Genomic DNA, 25,732 nt, shown 5'->3' on the forward strand with positions numbered 1-25,732 from the left:
CACAACAGAGAGATTAGGGGTGTGTGAAGGCTGCCCCTGTTTTTCAAAACCGCAAGAGGAGCAGATGAGGAAAGAGGCTCCCAGGCAGAAGGATTTTGGAGAAAAGTACAAATAAGGGATGAGGAAATAAAAACAGATACCCTTACAGAAAACCCTTGAAAAGCCTTTGTGTGCCCTTGTTTGAAGATGGCAGCGTTGCAACATCAGGCCCGTTGCATATATAGCTGGCACACAAAATGCTGTCTGAATAAATGGATGCGTCCCCACGTCGCAGATGTCCAGGAAATCTTGTATAGCACTTACGGGGCTCAAACTCAGGCCAGCTCAGTGCAGTGCTTGCCGAGTCTGATGCATCCTGAGGCCACGGCTCGTGGCTGGGAGGTGCCAGGCATTTCCAAGGGCCTCCCCTGCTGAGCAGGGAGAGCCGAAGGGAGGCAGGGCGGCAGGTAGAAGCCCCCCCCCCCCCCCCCCCCCGTCCCCCCAGTCACAGGCCAGCTGGAGGCGGCCTGCTCTCCTCCCTGTGAGCAGCAACAGCGGCAGTGCTGATGTTTGCAGTTGTGTGTATCTGCTGCCTGGCTTTGGAACGCTGCCATTCATCTGGGGAAATCTCTTTGACAAATTTGTTTACAGAATAGCAAGTGCCTGTATTGGCTAGCCAGCTAATCTGGAAATAGCCTAAGGAGGACTTCTAAAACAGCTGCCTTCCTCCCCGCAAAGGAGCACCGTTTCAGCATCTTGGTTTACTTTTTGCTGTGATTTTATTAATGTATCCTGAACTTCACATACTTTTGCAAATATATCCTGAACTTCGGTCCATGTTAAAATGGAACGAGACGGGTAGAGTGTAAAATATCAAACAACCAAAACAAAGGAACACGGAAACAAACCCCCAAACCAGAAGGGGCGCTTCTGCCGAGAGAGACTTTGCTGTGCGGGGTGCTGGCTGGGCCGGGCTGGGCACTGTCCCTGGTTCACGACTTCTCCACAGTGCCTCATTCTCATTGTGAACTTAACAGGTGGGTTGTCCCTCAGTCCCTTTTATTGACGGGGAAGTCGAGACTCACGTATAGTCACTTGCCCAGAGCCACACACCCGATACGAGGCAAAGCTGAAGTTGAACCAGGCGTCTTGACTCTAGCACAAAGCTTCTCAGCCACTCCATCCGAACCTCTGAACCCCTTAGTCACGGACTCTCTAGGGAGCTGTTGACGGTTCCTGAGAAGGCTGGTGGCCCTTTGTCTGGTCACCGGGGAAGGGAGGACCTTGGCATTGAGTGTATTAGACAAGGTTAAAGTTCGTATTTAGCCATGAACACTGCTTCGAAGAGCTGTCCTGGGCATCGAATGGGCAGTTACTTCTAGGGAATGTTGCACAGTCGGAGAAAATTTGTGAAGATGCTATCTCTGGAAGACAAAGGCAGACCTTCTTAAACTGAGAAATTTGACCTTCCAATGAATGATTCTTCTTTTTGGAAATCGGAAAGATTAAAGTCCTTTGGTCTGTGAGCTTTCTGGAGTGATTAAAGAGCAGAGATAGTTTTGGGGAAGCTGTCACCTGGGGGAATGAGACAGACAACCAGACGAGAGCAGCCTTGGCTCTTGATGAAAGGGAAGGTAAAGCATCTGGTATGTTTGGGGGACAGGTGACCAGGAAGCGAGGGGGCTTCCGACCAGGAGGCAGAAAGAACCCGGGACCAGGCTGCCTCTTGGGAAAGTGGGAACTAGCTTGTAGTTTTGAAAGTCCACACACGAGCTGCCCCTTTCAAGCTTTTAATAAATAAAAAAGGACCGAGAATACGTTTGCTCTAGTCATATGGACCTAACAGTGAAAGACCTGTGAGTAGAACTTCAGTGATCAGCGCCCAAGAGGGTGTTTGGAGAGCAGAAACCGATGGGGGGCGGCGGGCGGGTGGGATGCCTCCCTAAGCTCACGTCTGCGGAGTCTGACATATCGCTCACTCTGGTATGCTGTGTTACTAGTCTTCATGCAGCCGGCAAGCCACCGTTTCCATAAACACCTTTGCGACCCTGCTGTGTGCCAGGCCCTGGGGCTGGGCGCTAAAGACACCTGGAGAACAAAGCTGCACTTGGCCCTGATGTGTTAATCCCATTAAAAAGCCCTTCTAGGCAGTTGCCTCAATGCTCAGCCCTGCGGGGGGTGGCGAGGATATGCGGATATGCCTCCTCAAAGAAAGAGAAAGAAAGGAGAAAGGAGCCAGGAGGGAGGCTGTGCTGCTTCCAGGGAGGCAGGATGCCTCCCTTCCCTGAGGGCGAATTCTTATACCGGAAGCACTTGCAAATGAAGTTAACCAGGGACCCAGGCCTTTTGTGCTTTGCATCTTTTTTTTTTTACCTTTCTACCAGGTCAGTTCTGTCGCTCAGGAATGAAACCCACGGCAAAAGCAGCAACACTGAATTGCACACTTGCCTTTTTCACTGACCTGCTGTAGAAAATAATTTTGAGACTCACATTTGCATAGCAATTAATAATTGGCCGAGTCCTTTCATGTGCTTATTTAAATCCGTGTCTTTATCCTTCCTCTGCCTCCTCATCCATCTACCTCCCAGGTCCGAAGGACAGAGATGGGACCGTATCGTTACCTCCGGCAACATCAGGTGCATTTTGAAGATTTGCTGCATTGGAGGTTAAAACCAAAATCATAAGGGTGTCCACCGCCTACCCTCTCCCCCTGTCACCTTAGCCTCTGGAGAGGGGGACAGATGCTTTCCGATGTCATGTGTTGGTTTCTCCTTCAGTTTGCATGAGGGTCCTCCCTACCCCAGAACGTGTGCACGGGGTGGAGGTTAGTGGGGGGTGGGCTTTCCGCAAAAATTTGAAGAATGAGTGAGATTGAGTTAGAAAAGGATGGGGGGGGCAGGTTCAGGCAGAGGGGGAGCTGTGCTGGAGGAGGACACAGCTACGGGTGAAGTCTGATCTTCTGCTTCCATCTCCAGGGCTTGTTCCCTGAACTAAGCTGCATCCGGGTAGGGGCAGGGAGGAAGAAAGTGGGAGAAGGTTCAGATACCTCAGGAGGAGTGGGGATGCCAGGAGGCAAGAGGGCTTCAAACTGGCATGAAGTGGCCGCAGGTACAAGGGAACAGGCTCCCTTTGGGGAGGGATCGTAGGTAATCCTCAGTGGTTGTTTAAAGAGTCTCCTCTGGAACTTTCCTTAGGCTCAGTGCAGAGCTAGGCCCTGTGCAGTCATTGCATTTGTCCTTCACCCTAAGGCTCTGAATTAGGTGTTGCTGCCTCTGTTTTGCATCAGGAGGCCGAGGGGGCTTGGAACCAGGGTTGACGTGGCCCTGCCTGCCTTGGTTCCAGTTCCGTTGTCAGGCCTGCAAGGCTTGGGTGAGGCCTGTGAGCTGCCGGGGGCATTGTCCTGGGCTGGACGCCTGTGGATGTCTGGATGGCTGGATTCTTTGGAGACACAGTGACTTCGGGGACTGCTTGGGGACTTCTTGGGGACCTCTTCCTTCCAGGATCGTCATTTCTATAGAAAACACCTGTTTCTAGACCTATTCGTATGCGGGGCTGTCTGCGTGCTGCTTTGCCCTCTAGGACTCGGCGTCCAGCAGGCTGACGCTGGCTTCCTCAGGCCTGCTCTCTGGGTGTCTGCCGGCTTCCACACTGTCCTAATTAGGGCTTTGGTGAGTTAGCAGCCTTCACTGTAATGCGGAGCCCAAGTAGCTACTGTTAAACTGAACTGCAGAGGTCAAACTTTATTTTCATAAAACATATTGACTTTTTAAAGGCCTGGATAATCCTTCTGTAACAGATTTTAGAAAGACCACGTTTATCTACAGAGCTTCGAGGTGAGACCTGCAGAGAACGGAGGTCTGGACTGAGAAATGTGTGCGCTGCCCAAGAAAGATGTTTCCATAGGACGGGATGTTTCTGCTGGTCAGGTGGGGGGCGGTGGGGGGCAGACACCTTCCTGGCCTCATAACTCCTCCCCCCAAGTGTGATGAAAGACAGACTGTGGGGTTTTATTTCAGAATTAATCTTGCTGATCAATACACTTCATTCTGCCTGCTTTCCTTGCAAAACCTTGAGTGGGGGGTGGGGGTGGAGTTAGGGAGGGATTGCATTGCATTCAGTTGTGATCAGTTAGACCAGGCGCCGGATATCTTTGACAAGCTGGATTTAGATTTGCCTCCTTGCTATTTGCTGCGGCATTCTGCCATCTGGAAGGAAAGCTCCCGTTTGGAGATGTCATCAAAAGAATAGTTCTAGATTTTACTGAGATCCTCTTCTCTTAAACAAATCCTGCCGTTTCTTCTTTGCAGATAACTTTTCATTTCCTGTGAAAAGAGGCGAACAGCCGGTTTGTTAGAGGAGCGGATGAGTCAGCATTCTTAGCAGGCAGCCCTCGGCGGCTTTTTTGCAGGAATCCGGGGGCTCGACGTTCTTCCTCCGAAAAGGATAGCGGCTGAAGCGACGTGTGCAGAGAGACCGTGAGGATCCAGCAGCGACCGTCCCTGGAACCACGGAGACGGGAGCAGGAACTAGGTCTCGACATTTTCAGAGTCTCCCTGTGAAGCCAGTGGAGAGGCCCAGGGTGATGACAGAGCAGGAAACTCGGGTCAGGGCAGCACAGCGCGCCTGGTGTCAGTGCGTGAAGTGCACCTGCAGGGGCTCAGCCCTTCAGCTGCGGGGGGGGGGGGGGGGGGGGGGCGGGCAGCGGGGGGCGGGGAGGAGGTTTCGGTCTTGGGAGGGGCCCGGCCCTCCCCTCCACTCCCCTCCCCTCCCCTCCCCTCCCCTCTCCCCGCAGGCCTCTCCAGGGGCGGGATGCGGGCGGACCTGGCACAGGCTGTGCTGGCGCTGCCCGGACCACTCCCCCTGCTCACTCAGCCTTTGCGGATGTCGTCCTTGCACGTGGGGAGAGGGGTGACCAGCCTCGACGGGGCAGCTCACGTTTGTGCCGTGCCCCTGTGACTCTCTGCGGGACGGCTGCGGCGTGGCCTGACACCCAGAGTCCTCCCGGCCAGTGGCATCTCCCTGGCTAGTTCTCCCCCTTCCAAAGGCTGTTCTTATCTGGGAATCAGTCTCTCAGGGAATCTCATCAGGCACGGAGAGCCAGAGATGGTGGGCCTGTGCCGCTCAGGGACAGGGACAGTCGGACGCAGTGCTCCTGGCCGAGAGTGACTCTGCTGGTTGTGGGGAGGTGGGAGAGGCATGGGGGGCACTGTTGCAGTGCCGTGGTGTGAACAGAGAAAGAGCCCCCCGGCGTTGGGATGGTATATAAAATAGGAAGTCGTATGTGGTGGAGTGGAATGCATTTGGGCTTTTATTTTATTTTTGCTTTTTTTTTTTTAAGATCACAGGTAGACATACAGAAGTTCCCAGGCTAGGGGTCCAGTCGGAGCTGTAGCTGCCGGCCTGTACCACAGCCACAGCAATGTCTTGGACCTACACCACAGCTCGAGGCAGTACTGGATCCTTAACCCACTGAGTGAGGCCAGGGATCGAACCTGCATCCTCATGGATACTACTTGGGTTTGTTACCACTGAGCTGCGACGGGAACTCCCACATTTGGACTTTTAAAGTGTGTAGGTTAATTGCCTGTAGGGTAAGATCTGTGCGGGCCAGCGGAGGGCAGGTAGCCTGCACATCCACATGAAGCCTTATAAGGTTAGGGTTCTGTGTGGAGTTGGGAGACTGAGGTCGGACAGGCCTGTGTGGGTTCTGACCCTTAGTGGATTTTCTGAGCCTCCGTTCCTTTCACTCTAAAGTGAGAAGGCCAGCCCAAAGGTTGCTTTGAGGAGTGCAGAAAATGAGTGTGTGTGGATGTGTGTTAATAATTGAAAAATCGCTGGCACTCAGTGGGGAGTCAGCAGGCAATAGCTGCTGTTATATTAAGGCCAAAAAATGATCTTTGGGCATCGTCTTCACAAGTCAGGAGTCTCAGAGCTTTTTCCGTGTTGTTTTTGCTGAGCCCAGAGCAGTGCCTGGCATGTTGTGTAGGCGCTGGAGTCAGCCCTTGGTATCCATGGGTTCTGGATCCTCAGATTCATCTAGCCGGGAATTCAGTCAACTGGGGGTGGAAGATGTTTGGAAACAAAATTCCTGAAAATTTCCAAAAGCAAAACTTGACTCTGCCACCTCTGCAACTGTATATAGTAGCCTTTGCATTGTATTTACCACTGTTTACGTAGCATTGTGTTGTGCAGGCATCATGAGTCACCTAGGGATAATTTAGAGTGTACCAAGGAGGTGCATGGGTTATATAGGCAACTGCAGCATCGCTTTCGGTAAGGGTCTCGAGCATCCATGGGTTTTGGTGTCTAAGGGAGCCCTGGAGCTGGTCCCTGCAGATCCGGAGGGGTAACGAGTGTGTGGAAGCATCTGGAGTGAGGAGGCAGGTACTCTGCACGTTTAGGGGAACACGAGTGTGAAAGGGGGCGGCCCCGGGGGTGTGCAGGGAGGTGTGGCCTCCTGGGACACTTGAGTTGGGAAAGGCAGCCTGAGCCTGGTTTGCCTGACTCTGTTCCCAGAGATGCCCAGGGGACTCGCCAGAAGTTCCCCCTCTTAGATTTTCCCTCCCCCCTCCTCCCTGTACACCGCCAGCTCCCAAGGTATGCACGGAGGAAAGCCTTTCTATTTTCATCCTTAACATAGGAGAAAGGCTGATGTTTACAAAAGGACTTCATCAGAAATAGACCCTGATACACACACACACACACACACACACACACACACACACACACACCCACGACTACATGTATGACGAGGGAAGTCACACACATCGATCCGAAGAGGGTTATTCAACAGTGTTGGAAACATAGCTGGTTGGAAACTTGGGAATCATTTATTTGGGATGACACTTGATAAGGTGCAAATTCCAGATGGTTAAATCATAAAGAGCAATAATGCCATCAAACACTAGACACACCAGAAGAAATAGAATGTGATATTCATGAGGCCCCTGGAGGGTCCATGCCTTTCAAGGATGTGCCGTAATGAAGGGATCTGACTACATAAAAGTGAAATCATCTGAGGTGAAGGCAGAATGTAGCCAGAGTGGGACGCAGCCTGGTTGCAAATATGCAAATATGATCAAGTATTAATATGTTTGTTACACAAAGAACTTCTCCGCGTTGATAAATAGTAGGTAAGTGGGAAAAAAATGAACCATTTGGAAGAGGTGGGGCTGGCAAACCTGGAAGGAAATAGGTCTGTTTCAGTAGCATCAAATGAGTGCCAGTGGAAGAAGATACCATTTTTACCTACTACCCTTGAAAGACTCAAAGAAAGAAGGAAGGAAGAAAAGGAAGGAAGGAAGGAAAGAAGGAAGAAAGAAAGAAAAAGATTCAATGAAAACAGTACCCGGGCTGGCAAAGATATACTCTCTTATTTACATTTTGGGTTGTACCCTAAGTCAGTGTAAAAGTTTCAGAAAGCAGTTTGACAGGCAATCCCCAAATCAATAAAGGTGCGACTCTCTAGTGATTTAGTGTCCCGCTTCTGGGAATTTAATCCTAAAGAAAGAGTACCAAAAAAAAAAAAAAAAAAAAGCAGAAACTATCTACGCACAGGGTGCTTGCCTGCCGCAGTTTCCTTTGTAACAGTGGTTCTTAAAAGCTAAGGGAGTGGGACACGGCCCTTGGATGAATTCTAAAGGCAGTAAATGTGATTTTGTAGATGATCATAATATGGAAAATATTTATGATGTTGACTGAAAGGTAAGAATACTGTTTTATGTACAAAATGACTTCAAGTAAACATGTCTGAAAAGAGAAGAAATCTGTAATAATAGATATTTCCTATTGGCAGGCTGGTGCTAACATTTCAGACTGCGTATTTAAGTAATTACCATTACAAAGGGTGATCAAAAGGAAGAAGAAACGGCAGGAAATAGGAACAGGTCAAAGTCATTTGCATGGGACCTCGCCTCCTGGGTCCCGTGCTCCAGCACAGCGTAGGAGAAAGCTTTGATAACGGAGCTCCCTTATCCACTGAGAGTTAAAGCGGAGCCCCAGGCTCATGGAATTCAGTTCCTCTTCTGCTTTCCCTCCTCCTTGCAGCTTCCCTCTCATCTTCTAAGCAGCTGGTTTCCTTGACTCTCAGAAACTAGCCTAGAGGCTGTTTCGTCTCCCAGATAAGTAGTTGATTCCACAGTAAAATTCACTTCCTTTTCTTTCCCTTTTTTCTTCTTTTCTTAAATGACCACACCTGCGGCATATGGAAGTTTCCAGGCTTGGGGTCGAATCGGAGCTGCAGCTGGAGTCTACACCACAGCCACAACAACGTAGGATCCAAGCTCTGTCTTCAACCTATGCTGCCACTTGTGGCAAGCCAGATCCTTAACCCGCTGAGCGATGCTGGGGATTGAACCCTCATCCTCACGGACACTGTGTCAGGTTCTTAACCCACTGAGCGCGATGGGAACTGCCACTCCCTTTTCTGATTCACAAGTTCAAGTCCTGTGCAGCCCTCCCACTGAGTTACAGTCTGTTGATGGAGGGCACACCTTGCGCTCTGCAAAACTGCTAAGATGGACACGAATCATCATCTAGCCCAGCGGTTGTGCCCTGGATCATTATGCAGAAATCCACAGTGCCATTGAAGGGGTGTGTGTACCAGGTTTTGCAAACCTTCTAACATAGGCAAGGGCTGAGGGCTTTGACCTTGGACCAGAGAGGTTAATACTAAGCACCTCACCACTTCTACTTCTCGGCCGTGGTTGCAAAGTAAGCTTTGTGCACCTGTCTCTGTGTTCGTCAATGTTCAGCAGGAGCAGGCTTCCCCCCCCCCCCCTGCTATTTAGGGCTGCACCCGCAGCATATGGAAGTTCCCAGGCTAAAGGTCGAATTGGAGCTGTAGCTGCTGGCCTATAGCACAGCTCACGGCAATGCCCGATCCTTAACCCGCTGAGCAAGGCCGGGGATCGAACCTGCGTCCACATGGGTACTAGTCAGATTCGTTAACCGCTGAGCCACGACAGGAACTCCCAGGAACAGGTCTTCCAGTGAGGAAAAGAGAACTCATTTTAGCAGGAGAATCATGTTTCACAGGTGCTGCAAGGGTTTTAGGGTCTACTAAAAACAGGTATGTTTTAGTATAAAGTTGATTTTCAGTCTTCAGCCCTCATACAGCCCTTCTTTGGAGTTTAGAAGTCACGGGTTAGGAATCACTGATTATATCCCAAGACTCTGGTTTTGCTCTTCTGCCACTTTGCCCACGTCTTCGAGTTTGTGACGATTCATTTAGGTGAACCATGCGCACCCCCACACCCCCATATGTTCCCCAGTGCAGGAAGCTTCCTTATAAACATCTACCAACTGTGAGTTCACAATGTAGCCGTCATTAGCTACATAGTAACCATAGCGGGGATGGGTCCAGTGGCGTTGTGTGTTACAGTACTTTATGGGGAAGGCAAGGTTAGTCTGATTTCCGGTTATCCGGCCAACCCAAGTGAAATAGATGCACGTGAGCTGCACTTGCATCCGGATGGGAGAGCTCTGTGCTTTAAGTCCAGGCAAGTACCTGGCACCTGTGGCTCCTAAAATTGCCAGGCTGCCTGGCTCATCAGGGGCTGTTCTGGTTGGTCAGGCAAGGAGTCTCTGGTGTAACTTAGGTTTCTGCCTCTACCGTGGTCACTGCTCACGGGGTCTAGCGCGGCATCTGGGCGGTTTAGTGAACTGCACGGCGGAAGGGGTGGATGTGGGCTCCGGAAGTACTTGAAGATGCTCCAGCTTCGGAGGCACCGACTCCCTTCCGTTGTTCAGTGTGTATTTACTGAGTCCTTGTGACTTGTCATCCTGTTTCTTTGCCACTGTCTTGATGCTGTAGCTGAAAGCAGGCCAATCAGATTAGAGGAGGGGATTGGCCAACTTTTGGAACTATGTTCAGCCCTCATGTGGAGCATTCTAAAGACACTGGGTTACGTTGCCTGGCGGTGCCCTTGATTCCATCCAGCAGGCTGTCCTGTCCGCCAATACTGTTGGTCACCCAGAGACCCACGTTAGGCAGTGGATGGCTTAGTCAGTTCATCACCCTCTCTGATCTCTGGGAAGCACATTTTAAGTTCTTGTAGCTTCATTTTTTCTGTCAAGGAAAGGCAGCACCTTGGTTTGATATTCCCATTTTGGAAAAAGATAGTGGAATAAGGGCTTTATGTTCTGTTGGATTCATTTCTGTAAGAGTTTCTCCTCTGACTGATCAAAGTGTCTGATGGCGAGTGCTCCGTGAAGACCTCGGAGGGACCAAGCTGTCCTTTGTTGTGCCCTCAGAACAGGACAGAATGACTGGAGAGGGCCCGCCAGCAACACAGCACGGGTCGTCAGGGCGGAGAAGGACATGGGAAAGGTGCGCCTGTCTCCTTAAAAATAGTTTCTAAAAAGAAAACCATGTTTCCTGCAGCGCTGTGTGTAGGAGGACAGGGATGAGAAGGGACAGAATATTCTAGGGGTTCAGTAAAATATTCTGAGCCAAAATAAACCTGAGAGTTGTGGGCATTATCTAAGCGGGGTGTCTACTTGAGGTGGTAGTATTTATAATGACCTTATGTCAGCTGCCTCCGTCCCTCTTTTGGAGTGGGATACAAAATAAGTAATGAAGGTGACAATTCTAGGCTGTAAATGTGTCCAGATGCGTGCATGATGTCCTTGTGCATACCTGGGACAAGTTTGGGGTGTGGAATGGTGGGAGGGAGATGAGAAACCTTTGTGGGGGGCTCAGCTGATGTGTTAGGACCTGCAGCATGGGATCCTGAATCCAGTTTCTTAGAATAAAGCTTCAACTATTTTATAACTTGTAATCCGTTTTTTTTGTTTTGTTTTTTTGTTGGTTTTTTGGGGGCATTTGCAAAGCATTAGGGGATTCGTGTTCTCAGTCTTGTGTGAAAAGCGTAATAGCAGGCAGGTGAGCAAAACAAAAAAACTGTAAAAAGGCTTTTCCGGTGCCCCCCCAACCATTTAATGAATTTCCAACAAGTCTCTTGATGGTGACAAACTAAATCAAAAGAAGATTCAAAAGGGGGGGTGGGCCTGAAATTGCACTTGATCAAGAAGTTTTAGGGTTTTAAACTCATTAAACAAAAATACCGCACTTATATTCTTCACACCTAAGATGCCGGTTCTTTTAGTACCATTGGGCATTTTAGCCTTTTCTGGGAAAAATTGGGTGATTCCCCAGAGAGAGCGAGAGAGACGTGCAGGTTGGTGACAGACAAATATATACCGTGGTTACAAGTCTGGAATCAACAGTATATTTTCACTGTGTTGTCATTTTCTTTTAAAAGTGTGTTTGTTTTGCCCCCATGTATGTAGTTGACAGCTCTTAGTAGCTGAACTTTTTGGTTAGCACAGACGCAGCTGCTCTTGAAGATGATGAAACCGTATCTGTGCTCTTAAAGTTTGAAATAAAATATAAAACGTTTTCAAGTGAATTGCCCTGCAAAGAGTACATGTGGGGGTGGGGGTGTGTGGCTACTGAGCAGCTCAGCCTGTCTGGGAAGCAGTCGGTGGTTCAGGGAGGAGATTTTTAATGAGTGTAAGAGTTACAGGTACAGCTTCCAGGATCAGGGCCCCTGAGTGTCTGGTTGAGGAGCTCTGGGTTGGGGCTCAGGAATCTGCATTTCTGATGAGGCTGCAGGTGATTGGAAGGGGCACTGCTTTAGAGGCCTGAACTTGGAGCTTCGGGGGCAACGTTCATTTTCCCTCTGGTTCTATTGCTTTTCCTCTTTCCTCTGGGTCAGACCCTAACACGCCGGTGTCAGTCAAACAAAAGTGATGAAACACCTGAAAACTAGGAAATCTTCATATTAAGTTGGCGAACTGCCATGCTGTCCGCAGCCGCTTGTGCCTCCAGGCGTGACTTTCTGCTTCCTCTCTAAATGCCCAATAATGAGAGGCTGAGCGCCGTTATGCACATTGTTTTCAGCACCGAGCATCCACGTGGGCGGCACGTCTCCAACGGGCAGAAAAGAGAAGCTGCGCTGTGTGAGGCTCAGGATTGTGGCTGCCGGCGGAACCTCCTGTAGCCTGTGATGGATTATGGTGTTTCTAGGGCGTTCCACTTAAAATGAGACCGTTGATTGGGCCGGCGCAGAAGGAACAGTGTCACGGGGCACAGACTCTCGGGTTTTCCCCAAGGGGACATTCTTGGGAGGCCCGGGGGCCCTGGAGTGACGGTGTCCTGGATGCTCAGCTGCGCCACTGTCTGTAATTGCTCTTCTCTTGTGATTTTCCCTGATGAATGAGCTGCGCTCCTTTCTTGAAGCCCAACCTGGAAACAAGCCATCGGAGGCTGCTGGAGAGCTCTGCTTAGAGCTGCAACTTTCCTTCATTTCAGAGGCTCATCAATTGTTTGGGAAGTTTCTTCCAGGAGTAAACACAGGAGGCGAGGCGTCCATGGCTGGCCTGTGTGATTTTTCATGAGGAGTGCCCTGGAGGACCTCCCCAGGCAGGGGTTCTCATGCTCATTAGCAGGAGCATGTTTGCGGTCCTCGAGGGAGCGCTGTTTGCGCCGCCTTTGCGTCCGCCCCGGGGCCGTGGCCGCTGTTCCTGGTGCTCTGTACTGCACCGCCCCGTTGTTTGGATCCAATTTGAGCTTACATGTTAATCGACCCACAGCACATCGGAGGCTGTGTAATTTTTTTTTCTTCTTCTGGTGAAATTTAGATGATCGGAGCATCATTTTCCTGAACTTGAAGCAGTTGCCAAGTACAGACGTGTATAGACGTATGCAGGTAAGGGTGTGGCGGGAACAGACGGGGTCGGAACTGCCTCTGGGCACATGGCCTTTGACGGTTTTTTTAGTGATCCCGATGGCAGCTGTGCTTCTGGCCTGCTGAAAACAATGGTTAGGGATATGCCATATGAAAATACTAAAAGGACGGATTCTTGCTTTGCAGCGAGGTTTTAACATGTATCTTCAAATGGTTCGAAGTCAACGCTTAGATTTATTATAAACTCCCTGCACAGAGGTCTTGTATTAAAGATAATTTACGTACGGTTTAGAGAATGGTTTGCAAAGAATGGTTTTTAGACAAACTGTATGTCATTTTCATTTTCACTTGTAGAGTTTGCTTTTATTTTTGGTTGAGAACAGGCAGGTAGGTTTCTCTGCCTTGTATAATTTGAGACAAGGATTTGGTGGAAGGAGAATTGGATGGCTTCCCGAGTATGGCTTCCCTGCCTGCGTTTTAAAGTTGCTGCAGCCTCCTTTTAAAAAGATACCTAAGGATGGAGGGTTGATCGAAATTTTAAAGCGAATTTTAAAATGCTGCATTTTTTGAGGATCATATGAATGAGTCCAAATGCAGCATCTTGCACCTGCTGCCTGACACAGAGGTTTGAGTACAGAACTAATCCCTAAATCCCTGCAAGCCCATGAAAACGCAGGTAATGGTCTTAAATCGTCACCACGGTCCTGCAAGAGTAGATGGTACTTGCGGGAGGGCAGACTGGTGGTGAAAGAACAGGTCCGTGGAGTCTTGTGTGAGACAGATGCCAAGAGTGCCAACAATTTTAGCTTCTGAAAGACCTTGCTCTTTATATTAAGCAAATCTCCTGTCTCTGTCACGACCCGGGCAACTTGCTTAAGGCTGTAACCCTTTGGGGTATGTTAACTAGAGCCCTTTCTTTTCTTCCCACTTTCCCCCACACGTCTGATCAGTGGACCTGCTGACTGTGCAGGGGGCTCTGTAGGAGGAGAAATGTTACCCAGAACTTTGCGTAAATCTCACCATTTTGCCACTGATTTTCTTTCTTTCTTTTTCCTTTTTTTTTTTTTTTTTTTGTCTTTTCGCCTTTTTCTTGGAGGTTCTCAGGCCAGGGGTCGAATCAGAGCTGTAGCCACCGGCCTACACCACAGCCACAGCAACACGGGATCCGAGCCGAGTCTGCAGCCTACACCACAGCTCACGGCAGCGCCGGATCCTTAACCCACTGAGCAAGGGCAGGGATGGAACCCGCAACCTCATGGTTCCTAGTCGGATTCGTTAACCACTGAGCCACGACGGGAATTCCTGCCACTGATTTTCTTATCTTTCCTGCGGTCACTTTGGATTACTTAGGAAATATCCATTGGGAGGAAAGGTTAAAGGTCACGTTGTATTTAAATTCTCTTGAGTTTAAGCCCTCTGGGAGCTCTTCATCCTGAGTGTGGGTCTCCCTCCATACTAAGAGGACGTGTATTGGCAGTTCCAGCATCAGGTGGAAAGCGTGGGCCCAGCAGCGCAGTTTGGTTCAGCTGTCCTGAGGATGTGGACAACTTTCTCTCCTGCGCCCCGTCCTTGCTCCTGCCACAGCGTCTGACAGTGGCAGCTTCTCATCTTTCTCCTGAAAGGCTGGCACAGGGACCCAGAGGGGATGACCACAAGTGCCGAGCCCTTTCTGCACAGCTGTCATCGCCAAGATGTGTGCTGCGGGCGCAGACTCCAGGGCCCCAGGGTTTGAAGTCTGGGGACAGTGACGATCCTTTGAAGGGCATCTGGAAAAGACCAACATAATTAGACACCTGCATCATCTTTGTACCTGCTCCTGAGGAGTTCAAAGTGCTTTCTGTTCATATCCGTCATCTTTTTCTGCCTGTAACAGAGATGAAGGGGTCACAGGGCTGCTTTAAGGAAAAGAATAGGAGGAAGTGGATATCAGAAGAAAGGGCATTTTCTCTCAAATTAAGACCCTTGTCAGCTTGGGGTGGGCATGTTAGCCTGCTCAGGAGAAAATTTGCACTGCAGCGTAATAATGTGTTATTTATTATCGTACAGAAGTGGTATCCTGTATAACAAATTCTTCCGTATCTTGCCTTGGAACATGTATTTCTCTGGTGGTTTAGCTCCCTCCCAGAGTCATCCGAAGGCACGGACAGTGACAACACTGGAGCTTTTCTGCTCTGCCGGAGCCCTAGGAAGCGCCCTCTCATCCTCTGGGTTGGGCTGCAGGGGGAAGAGTGTCAGCGCGAGGCTGTCAGTCCTGGTTCCTTCTGCCCAGCGATACGTTCCATTCAGTTTGCTCCTGCTTGTGTTTCTTCTTGGGTTAGACGTTCCTCCACTAGCTGGACTCGGATCTTAGAAAGAGAAAAGTTGCATTTAGATTAGTGCGTCCTCAGCCTTTTGGATTTCAGGGACTAGAGTCCTGTGGGGAAAATAGTCCAAATTTTTATTTTGCCAACCATGTAGTTAAAAATCCTCAGGTGTCACTTAGCACCATCACTGTCGTTCTCTTTGTGCTTTTGTTGCCCATAGAGAGTTCGTGGGAGAAAGGACAGTTTAACTCCAGAAAAGTAGAATAGCTGCAATCTCAGACTGTCAGTCTTTTAGAGATGGAGTAAATCCAGCTTTATAATAAGTTCACTCTATGTCATCTTTTTTTTTTTTTTTTAATTCACTGTAGGCTGATTGATAAGAGCTTTGTTTCAGACCAGAGTCTGGCAAGCTGGGTGAGCTCTAGGACTCCTTTCAGAATCCTCATTCTGTAACTTGAGGGGATGGATGCAGGATGCTCTTGGTTTCTGTTTAGCTTTGGGATGCAAGCAGAGGGGAAAAGGTTGGTAAATATAAGTGTGATACAGGACAGGTGCCAGCAGTGTTTCTTTCAAAGCCACCTGCTGTAATGTTTACACAGGGTTGATTTGCTTCTCTGCAAATCAGCTGCAGACCCTTCTCAAAGGGAAGAAATGTTTAGGCTGTTGAAGAGCTCTTTAGAATCTTGACTCTGGCTTCAGCTGCTACCCTACTTGGACCTAACTCTCTCAAATTGCTCTGGCTTTTTAAGTCCTCCAAGCTATGTAATTAAATCAACTCTCCCAGCCTCCGGTGAGTTTAATTGTTCACACGAGTTCCCACTGGCATTGATCTTAGGGCCCTTTCAGAGCTACTCAATTCCACTTCATTTTAACTGGTCCTTAAAGTAACTTTACAATGGCTGGACTTTCATTGCTTCATCAGTAAATTGGTTATCATTGGGCAGAAGGGCTCTTTTTGCTTTTTGTTAAATGATTTTGTTGAAAAGCAGTAGTATAAAAAAAAGTTAAGGAAGCAGATCTCTGTATTTTATGTCTCTTTTCTGTGCAATTAGAAACTGTTTTGGTATTTGAATTACTTTAAAATGTTAACTCTTGGAGTTCACGCTGTGGTGCATTAGCTTGAGAATCCAACTACAGTGAGTGGCTCAGGTTGCTGTGGAGGCACAGGTTCATTCCCTGGCCCAGCGCGGTGGCTTAAAGGATCCTTGTTGCCACCGCTGCGGTGTAAGTCACAGCTCCAGCCCAGATTCAGTCCCTTGCCTGGGAACATCCGTATGCCCTGGGTGAGGCCATAACAGTAAACAAACAAACAAACAAATAAATAAAATACTCTTGGGCTGAGACAGCCTCTGATTTCTTGATACGCATTAGAAAAAAGGTATGTGGAATATGATTAGACGGAAATTTTTACTTTTTGCAAAAAGTTAGGTCTTGAGGAACCCAAATGAAATGACCTCGTATTGTCTGAGTTGTGAAACAAGAACAGTCCTGATATTTCCATCATCCAAATGATTGGACAGGTGACCTCACCTGGAGGTGCAGGTGGACGACAGAAAGGGGGAGGAGGAGGAAGGAACACTGGATGGGACCTCCCCATCACGGCCTCTTCCATCTCTTCTTCAGGGAGGACCTTTGATGGGCTGCTCACCATCTCTTCCCATTGGTTACCATGGTTATTGGTGTCCATGGCTCTGGTGGCGACTGATCTTGTTGATTAGTTGGGATTTTTCAAGTTTGGTTAGATTTGCGGTTGGTCAAGTGAAGTGGCTAGAAAGACATGGGAGTTTGTAGGAGCAGCTCATGGGAGAGAGAGCAGGGTGAGCAGACATTGGAGTTTCCAGGAAGAGAAGGAAGTATGTGACCTGATTCATCCTTTAGAAATCTGATTGCACATGTGCCTGGAGAGTAGACTGCAGAGAGCCCAGTCCAGAGGCTCCCGTACAAGGAGTCTGCCTGAGAGGCAAGTGGTGTGTGCTCTGGTGACGGTGAGCAGCCGAGGAAGAATGGCTAAGTTCAGACTATGTTTCAGAAGTTGTGTTGATGGATGTGATGAGCAAGTGGAGGAAAGAGAGGAATCGATGAACACTCTGAGGTTTTGTCCTGAGACGTTGGGAGATGTGATTATCTTTACTTAGCTGGGGGTGTCTTAATACTAGGTTTGGGGGGAAATCAAAAGTTTTGTTTTGCATATCTTAGGCTTGAGATTCATCTCAGGGAATCTAATCCAAGGGAAGATCTGAGGGGCATAATCAATATTTGAAGAGTTAACGGATGAGAATTTTCCAAATCTGATGTAAGACGTCATAGACTCAGGAAACTTCACAAATCTCCAAATACACAATCTCTTCAACAGACTAACAATAAATGTGAAACTGACTTTCTGATAGAATTAACGAAAGTCAGAAGACGATGCATTTCTATATTAAGCTAAAGGAAAATCAAGGCCAACCTAAATTTTTATATCTAGTAAAAATACATTTCAAAGACAAATGCAAAATAAATACATTTTGGACGAATGAAAACTTAAAAAAGTATTGCCAACAGACCGAAATTGAAGCATGGAATTAAAAGAAGGAATAAAAAGTGATCCAAGATGCTGAGATTGAAGCTGCAGTGCCTGTTATTATCTTCATGACCTTATGATGAGAGGCCACATACTTGTACTCCTACCAGCTATTAGTCACAGGGGACCAACCTGGCTCACTGCACGATGGAACCACCCAAGGACAAGAACACCAGGAGTCATGGTTCATTGTAGGCAATTTGGGGGCTTGGCTACCACCTAACTTATCCTTTCTTTCTTACAACTTACTATAAACACTGTTGTTTTGCATGGGTTCACTCTGAGGGACCTTGATTTGATACCAGGTATCTTGAGATAAGTAGGACCTCCCAAATCATTGTTTTGATAATGTTCTTGTCATAATGGTAATTCCCATGTATTGGTGAGATGTGCTTTGCCGTCTCCCTTTCAAGACAATTCTTTAGGAAGGAAGGATCCAGTGTACTTCCATGAACAAGAACAGTACCGGGCACATAATAGATTCTCAATAAAGTACTAAATAAATGAATCCAGTAGAAATTATTTGTTCTTTGTTAGAGAAATTTAAAACTTAGATGATTAAATGGATTCTTTTTTTTTGTTTGTTTTATTTTTTTACCCTGGGTATGCCCTTTCATTGCTACTTTATTATGCCTATGTTTCAGCAGTTTTGTATTCATGTTAATGTTCCTTTTTTTTTCTTTGTCTTTTTAGGGCCGCACCCACAGCATTTGGAGGTTCCCAGGCTAGAGGTCCAAATAGAGCTGCAGCTGCCAGCCTACACCACAGCCACAGCCACGTGGGATTTGAACTGTGTCTTCAACCTACACCATAGGTCACAGCAACGCAGGATTCTTAATCCACTGAGCAAGGCCAGGGATCGAACCTGAGTCCTCATGGATACTAGTCAGACTCATTAACCACTGAGCCATGACGGGAACACCAGTGTTCCATTTTTAAAGGATTAGCTTAGTCTGTACTAACATGGAAGGAAAAAAAACCCATAGGTAAATATATACTAGTGGGGTTTTTTTTGGTTTTTTGTTTTGTCTTTTTGAGGGCTGCACTTGCGGCATATGGAGGTTCCCAGGCTAGGGGTCTAATTGGAGCTGTAGCCGCCGGCCTACACCACAGCCACAGCCACGTGGGATTTGAACTGTGTCTTCGACCTACACCACACCTCACGGCAACGCCGGATCCTTAACTCACTGAGCGAGGCCAGGGATCAAACCTGCAACCTCATGGTTCCTAGTCAGATTCGTTAACCACTGAGCCACAACGGGAACTCCTTTTTTTTTTTTTTTTTTTTTTTGCTGTTGGATTGACAAGGATTTAGCTTCTTCCCGGAGAGAAAATTGTTCATCTGAATTCTGTAATTGATCACGTGATGTCTCTCAAGAATGTTGATGACCATTTCAACAACTTGGAGTAAGAAGGATACAATTTTATCTTTTTTTTTAATGCAAAATTTTATTAATTTATTTTTTTATGGCTACACTCGTGACATGTCAAAGTTCCTGGGCCAGGGAATGAATCCGAGCCACAGCTGTGAGCTACACCACAGCTGTGGCAACACTGGATCCTTCAACCCACTGTGCATGGCAAGGATCAAACCTGTGCCTTTGCAGCTACCCAAGCCGCTGCAGTCAGATTCTTTTTTTTTTCTTTTTTACATTTTTTAAAGTTTCATTGAAGTGTAGTTGATTTACAAAGTTTTGGCAATTTCTGCTGTATAGCAGAGTTACTCAGTTGGGTATATACGCACATTCATTCTTTTTCAGATTCTTTCCCCACATAGATTATCACAGAATTAAAATTGTACCTTTAAATGAAAGCAATTGGTTTCTGTTTACAGATATTAAGACTGTATCAGTAAGAATTATTGCTATTAAGAGGATTGATAGCCGTTTTATAAAGTGATTATTTTGTAGGTTTTGCTATTTGTAATGTTCTAGATTTGTTTTACTCATCACTTTGTTGCCTGTTAAAATCTAAACTAAAAAACCTATGTTTTTTAATTTAAAAATAGATGGCAGAATGCCAGGAAGAATTGATTTGATTCACACTATTGTTCTGAGATGCTGTTATTTATTATTTTAAAAAAATTATTTTATTGAAATATAGTTGATTTACAATATTGTATTAATTTTGACTGTACAACAAAGTGATTCAATTATATATGTATGTACACGTACACACACACTCATTTCATATTCTTTTACATCAAGTTATTTATTATTTTTAAAAAATTATTTTATTGAAATATAGTTGAGTTACAATATTGTATTAATTTTGACTGTACAACAAAGTGATTCAATTACACACACACACACACACACACACACTCATTTCATATTCTTTTCCATCTTTTTATCACAGGGTATTGAGTGCAGTTCCCTGGGCTATTAGTAGAACCTTGTTGTTTATCCATATTTCATATATAATAGTTTGCATGAGATGCTGTCATTTAAACAGTTTAACTACAAACCGAAACCTGACTTTCTCTACGGGGTTTTAGCCTTTCTAAAATCTTGCCCCATCTCTGCTGTCCTTCAGAATTAAGGAGCCTCATTTTGGATATTGGATCAATGTCTTGTTCCCTCCCCCGCATTATAAATTCTGAGGCAAAGAAACTGTCCTTGAAGAGTTGCCTTCATGTGCTTGTGCAGAACATCTAGTTAAGTAAGATTAGTTACATTCTGAGATGTGTTAGTACGTGTAAATATGGAAGCCAGAAGGCGCAGTGGGATTTAGCCTGCCATCATCTGGAGGTTCCAGCTCCATCTCCACATGCACACCTTGGCTCTCCCCTCTTCCATCTCCTCAAGCCATCCTTGAGACTGCAGCAGCTCCAAGCCTCTCAACACACTGTCTAGAGGAAGAGAGGGTGACTTCCTCGAGGCCCCACAAGGTAGAGGAGAGTCTTTCCCAGAAGTTTCCAGAAAAGCACTTTGACCTAGGTTGAGTCACAGACGCATTCTTGAACCCATCGTTGGTGATGGGAACGGGATTACCCTTGGATCAGTCAGGGCCGACCGTGGAGCCAGGTGTGGCCAGCTTCTCCTGGGGGATGCCCTGGAGGAGGAGTGAATTCCTGGACAAGATCAGCTTCTCCTAGGAGGGAGGGGGCGACCCACAGCATCCCCTGCACTGTGTTGTGTTCCCTAGACCAATGCCTGGCACGCGATAGGCTCTTGGTAAACATTTTAAATGAATTTACTCTTATCCTCCAACTCCATGTTTTCTTTTGTTTCATGGGATGTAACCATTTATACATTGCTTATTATTTTTACTACTAAATGCTATTTAAAAACCCTTATTTAAATAGCCTGTTGCTATTTACAATTGTTAGTTATTAAACATGATTTATAATTAAAACAACTTGATAGGTGTATGTTTAGACCATTTTGCTAGGATATCCCAGCCCAAGGACTCATGCTGAGTAAAACTAAGAAAACACATTTGACCTGTTAATTGGAAACTTTAAGTCAGTCCGAGTGTAACCCAGGATGTCCTACTGTAATGATGGCGTGTGGCAGGAACCAGAAAATCTCACGTTACTTGTCGACACTTGTTCCGTGAGAAGAAGTGAACTTAGTGTGAGACTCCAATAAGATCCTGTAACTAATGTGATGATGTTGCTTTAGTGAAAGAGTCTGTTGAGAAGAGACTTAGAATCTTCCCCACTGATCTGTAGTAACATGGGTACATGCTTATTTTATCTCTTGGTGTCACAGACTGTAGTTAAATTCTGACCTTTACTAAATGTGCGTGTAGCATCCCGATGTCGGGTTCCTTGGCTGAATCTCTGGTGCTTGCTGTGCCACAGGCAGCAGTGGCCTCAGAGTTGTTGACTTTTCTCTTTCCCCACCTCTGAGCATGTGTTCCTTTGCACTTGGAAAGGAAGGACTGACCTGCTGACTCCAGAGCACGCGCCAGAGTCACAGCCATGCCAGATCCGAGCCGCTGCTGCGACCTACACCACAGTTGACGGCAATGCCGGATCCTTAACCCATGGAGCGAGGCCAGGGATCGAACCCGCAACCTCATGGTTCCTCGTCGGATTCGTTTCCACTGCACCATGACAGGAACTCCTGAACAATTTTAATTGATATATATGAGGATCAGACCTACTTTTTGGCGGACTTTAGCCTGCGGGCCCAGTGTACTTGCAAACACTGAGCTTTGCGGTTTCAAAAATAATGTATTTCCTCAGAGTTCGAGCTGTGTTGCAGGGGTTAAGGATCTGGTGTTGCCACAACTGTGGCATAGCTCGCCGCTGCGGCTGGGATTCCATCCTGGGCCTGGGAACTTCCATATGCTGCAGATATGGCTAAAAAAGAAAAAAAAATACATATATATTTTCTTCAGTGTCTGGTGGTGGATAGAAAAACTCAGATGAGAATGGAACCAGTGGGAAGGAAAGTTTACTGTTTAGACTTTCTTTTCTTCTTCCCATTTTCATGATCCTCTGGGTTGTTAATTCCAACCAGGAAGTTCCAGTCTTAGACCTGAACACGGGTGGCGGTGTTGAGAGTAGGGCAGGGTCTGTGGGGTACAGTTTTACTTCCTGGGACGTGTGTTTCATGGGCTGTCATGAGACTTCCCCAGGCCATTCTTTCACCTACTAGTGTTACGAAACCTTGACAGTGCGAGGGGGCGGGGGGCTTCCCTTATTTGAATACATTCTTGAAACATCATCACTGCAAATTTGAGAGAGTGCGTATCTCCTGGACAGGGTATATTGCTCTGTGTGTTTAAAGAGAGAGTTTTAAATGATTTTCACTGAACAGTAGAGTCGCTTGATGATCTAGCAGAGGTTGAAAATTGACGGGAATGAGGAGAGAATTTCCTTTTAGTGTTGAGTGGCCAGCTGACACTGACACTCAGATAGAGCCGGGCGCTGTGGGTGTGCCCTGTGGTTTTCAGGGTCGGTGATCAACTATCCAGGAGGAGAACAGAGAGGTGAAGGTGGAGGGATTGACTCGGTTGGGGCGACAAGGGGGATGGAAGGGGAAGGGGTTTGTACTAATAATTTCTGAAGTGATGGATGGTGGGGTTGAGGCGAAGAAAGAGATGGAGGCAGCAAGGATCCGATAGCGGGAGAGAAGGACGCCGTTCAGCTACCAGAACGCTGTTTACCGTTTCATGAAACCTCGAGGCAACTTTTGCTGAAACTCTGTGTCACTGACATTTGGCGTGACGTTTCTTCAACACATTCTGTTAATAGTACGGTTTAAGGAAGAAAGCGGTTTTCAGCATGCTGAACTCAGCCCCCATTCTGAAAAGGATGAAAAAAGCCTTTCCTCTTGGTGAAACTGAAATCTCATTTCCTTCCTGCCTGTTCCTTATTATTTCCTATTGCATGTTACTCCAGGCTAATGAGAAAAAAATAAAGTGTATTTTCTCAAGATCAGAAGAAATATAGCAAGGGTGACCCTGGACTATTTATGGCAACATAGCAGTAAATGAATAAAGGAAGGTATTCAAAAAGCTTGTGGTTCTGTCTTGGGTTTTGTGACATGGAAAAGCCAAGTCCAGGAATCATGGTAAATACCCTGACATATTCATGCTTATCATTTAGATGGTAGTACTGTATTTCTCCACCAAAGAGCAAAGGTTAGAAGAAAAAGAAAATTAAATATTCAAAAAACTGTATGTTTTATAGGAGGAAAAATAGATTTTAATATAACATGCATCATTTGGAAAGTTTGGGAATATATATAAAGAGGAAAAGAAAAACCGCCATTGGTCGTACTGCTGAACAATAATCACAGATAATTTTAGGGTGTTTTTTCTAGATTTTGTTTTCCTGTGTATAGATTTTTTTCTTTTTATTACGGTTGGGATTATTTTTAGTTAAGTGTCAACTGTTTCTGTTCCGTGAAGAGGTGAGGGGCAGTTGGAGAGAAGGATGACAACGGTTAACCCTACCGTGTGGCCTGTTGTTGAGAAAAACCGTATACAATGTGGAGTTCTGGGAGTTCCTGTTGTGGTTGGGTGGGTTAACAACCCGACATAGTGTCCGTGAGAATGTGGGTTTGATTCCTGGCCTAGCTCAGTGGGTTAAAGATCCAGCGTTCCTGCAAGCTGTGCTGTAGGTCGCAGGTGCTCGGATCTGGTGTTGCTGTGGCTGTGGTGCAGGCCGGCCGCTGCAGCTCCAATTTGACTGACTCCTAGCCTGGGAACCTCCATATGCCGCAGGTGCAGCTGTAACAAGAAAAAAAGTTGGTGTTGTAGAAAAGACTATAGCTACATGTTTGTTTTAGTTCTATTCTTTATAGAACTGTGTCTGTAAAAAAATGAAAGATAAAAGACTTAGAATAACCAAGAGAATTTTGAAAAAATTTACATACAGTTGGCAGACTTATGTTACTGAATTTGGTAACGGCCTGAGGACAGACATAAAGATCAGTGGAACAGAATAAAAAGTCCAGACATAAACCCCAACATTTATGATCAGAGTTCCCGTCGTGGCTCAGTGGTTAACGAATCCGACTAGGAACCATGAGGTTGCAGGTTCGGTCCCTGCCCTTGCTTAGTGGGTTAACGATCCGGCGTTGCCGTGAGCTGTGGTGTAGGTTGCAGACGCGGCTCGGATCCCGCGTTGCTGTGGCTCTGGCGTAGGCCGGGGGCTGCAGCTCCGATTCGACCCCTGGCCTGGGAACCTGGAGCGGCCCAGGAAATAGCAAAAAGACAAAAAAAAAAAAAAAATTATGATCAGCTGATTTTTGACCAAGGTGCTAAAGAATGGAGGAAGGATAGTCTTTTTTTCAGCAAATGTTGCTGGGCGGCCAATTGGATATCCACATGCAAACCAGTGACCTTGGACTCTTTCCACTCACCAAACAGAAAATTATCTCAAAGCGAATCATGGACCTAAATTGAAGAATCACAACTGTAAAACTCCTTGCAGTTTGATTTTGTGTGTGTATGTGTGACTTTGTATTAGAAAAATTTCTTAGATGTGACATCAAAGGCATGACACATGAAATGTTAATAAATTAGACTTCACGAAAATTAAACACTTCTTTTTAAATTTTCAAAACCATCATAAGGAAATGAAAAGACAAGCCACAATTAAAAACTTTCACTCTGCAAAAGGTCTTAAGAGGATGAAAAGACAAGCTCCAGCCTGGGGAAAATATCTCTAAACCACATATCTGAAAATGAGCAATATCTAGAATATATAGAAATCTCTCAAGACCTCAGTAGTAATGAATAGTCTAGTTGGAAAATGGGCAAAGGACAAAAGCTTCAACGGACTTTCCAGATATTTCACAGAAGAGGATATCCAGATGGCAAATAAGCACATGAAAAGAAGTTCCGATCATTAGCCATCAGGGAGATGTACTTAAAGCCACAATGAGATATTGCTTCACACCTTTCAGAATGGCTAAAATAAAAAATTGCCTTTTTAAAGATAAAAATAGTGAGCTTAATTTAAAAAATAGTGACAGTGCCAAATGCTGCTAAAGATTCAGGTAAACTGGATCACTGTTATATTTTCTGCTCAGAATGTAAAATGGTACCGCCACTCTGGAATCCAGTTTGGCAGTTTCCAATAAAACCGAACATGTATTTACCACATGACCTAGCAGTTCCATTATTGGGTGTCTGTCCCAGGGAAATGAAAACTTATGTTCATGCATAAATATGTACACAAATGTTCATAGCAACTTTGTTCAGAGTATCAAAAAAAAGTGAAACCAATCGAGATGTCCTTTAGTGGGTGACTGGCTAAACAGCAGTAATATAGCCACACCTTGGAATACTACACAGCGGTAAAAAGGATCAGGTTATTGCTACATGCCACAACTTAGATGCATCTCCAGAGATTTATGCTTCGTGAAAAAAGCCATCATCAAAAGTTAAATAGTCTTCTTAATACAAACTTCTGAAATTAACAAATATGGAGACAGAGAACAGATTAGTGGTTGCTGGATGTTTGGGACAGGGGATGGTGTAGCAGTGGGGTGTACTGGGGTAGCACAGAAGAGCCCTTGCGGTTGTGGTGATGTGGTTTAGATTCCAGTTACATGAATCTAAATGTGTTATAAAAGTGCATTGAATATAGTTCCCTATGCTGTACATTGGACCTCATTGCTTATCCATTCTAAATGGAATAGTTTGCATCTACCAACTCCAAACTCCCCGTCCTACTGTAAAGCACAGGCAACTACATCTAATCTCTTAGGATAGAACATGATGGAAGA

The 25,732-nt window shown here is 46.4% G+C and overlaps 1 protein-coding gene across 12 annotated transcripts in view; it reads left to right on the forward strand.

Moving 5' to 3' along the window:
* Nucleotides 1-25,732, forward strand: part of MTUS2 (microtubule associated scaffold protein 2) — a 493,299-nt gene that overhangs the window by 35,670 nt on the left and 431,897 nt on the right. For 2 of the 12 annotated variants that reach the window (XR_014819036.1, XM_084981299.1), the window contains exon 1: nucleotides 11,910-12,692. The exons of 7 other annotated variants lie outside the window; for them this stretch is intronic. The gene's annotated coding sequence lies outside the window, so the exon portion shown is untranslated. Of the gene's footprint in view, nucleotides 1-4,078; nucleotides 4,510-11,843; nucleotides 12,693-25,732 lie in introns of those variants that run through there. 3 more of the 12 variants (XM_084981296.1, XM_084981295.1, XR_014819037.1) reach the window with 3 other exon arrangements.

The sequence above is a fragment of the Sus scrofa genome, chromosome 11 (assembly GCF_054392235.1).
Source record: "Sus scrofa isolate SSC_HxYL_T2T_F1_AM1 chromosome 11, Sscrofa_HxYL_maternal_Yorkshire_Landrace_v2.0, whole genome shotgun sequence".
Lineage (NCBI taxonomy): Eukaryota > Metazoa > Chordata > Mammalia > Artiodactyla > Suidae > Sus > Sus scrofa.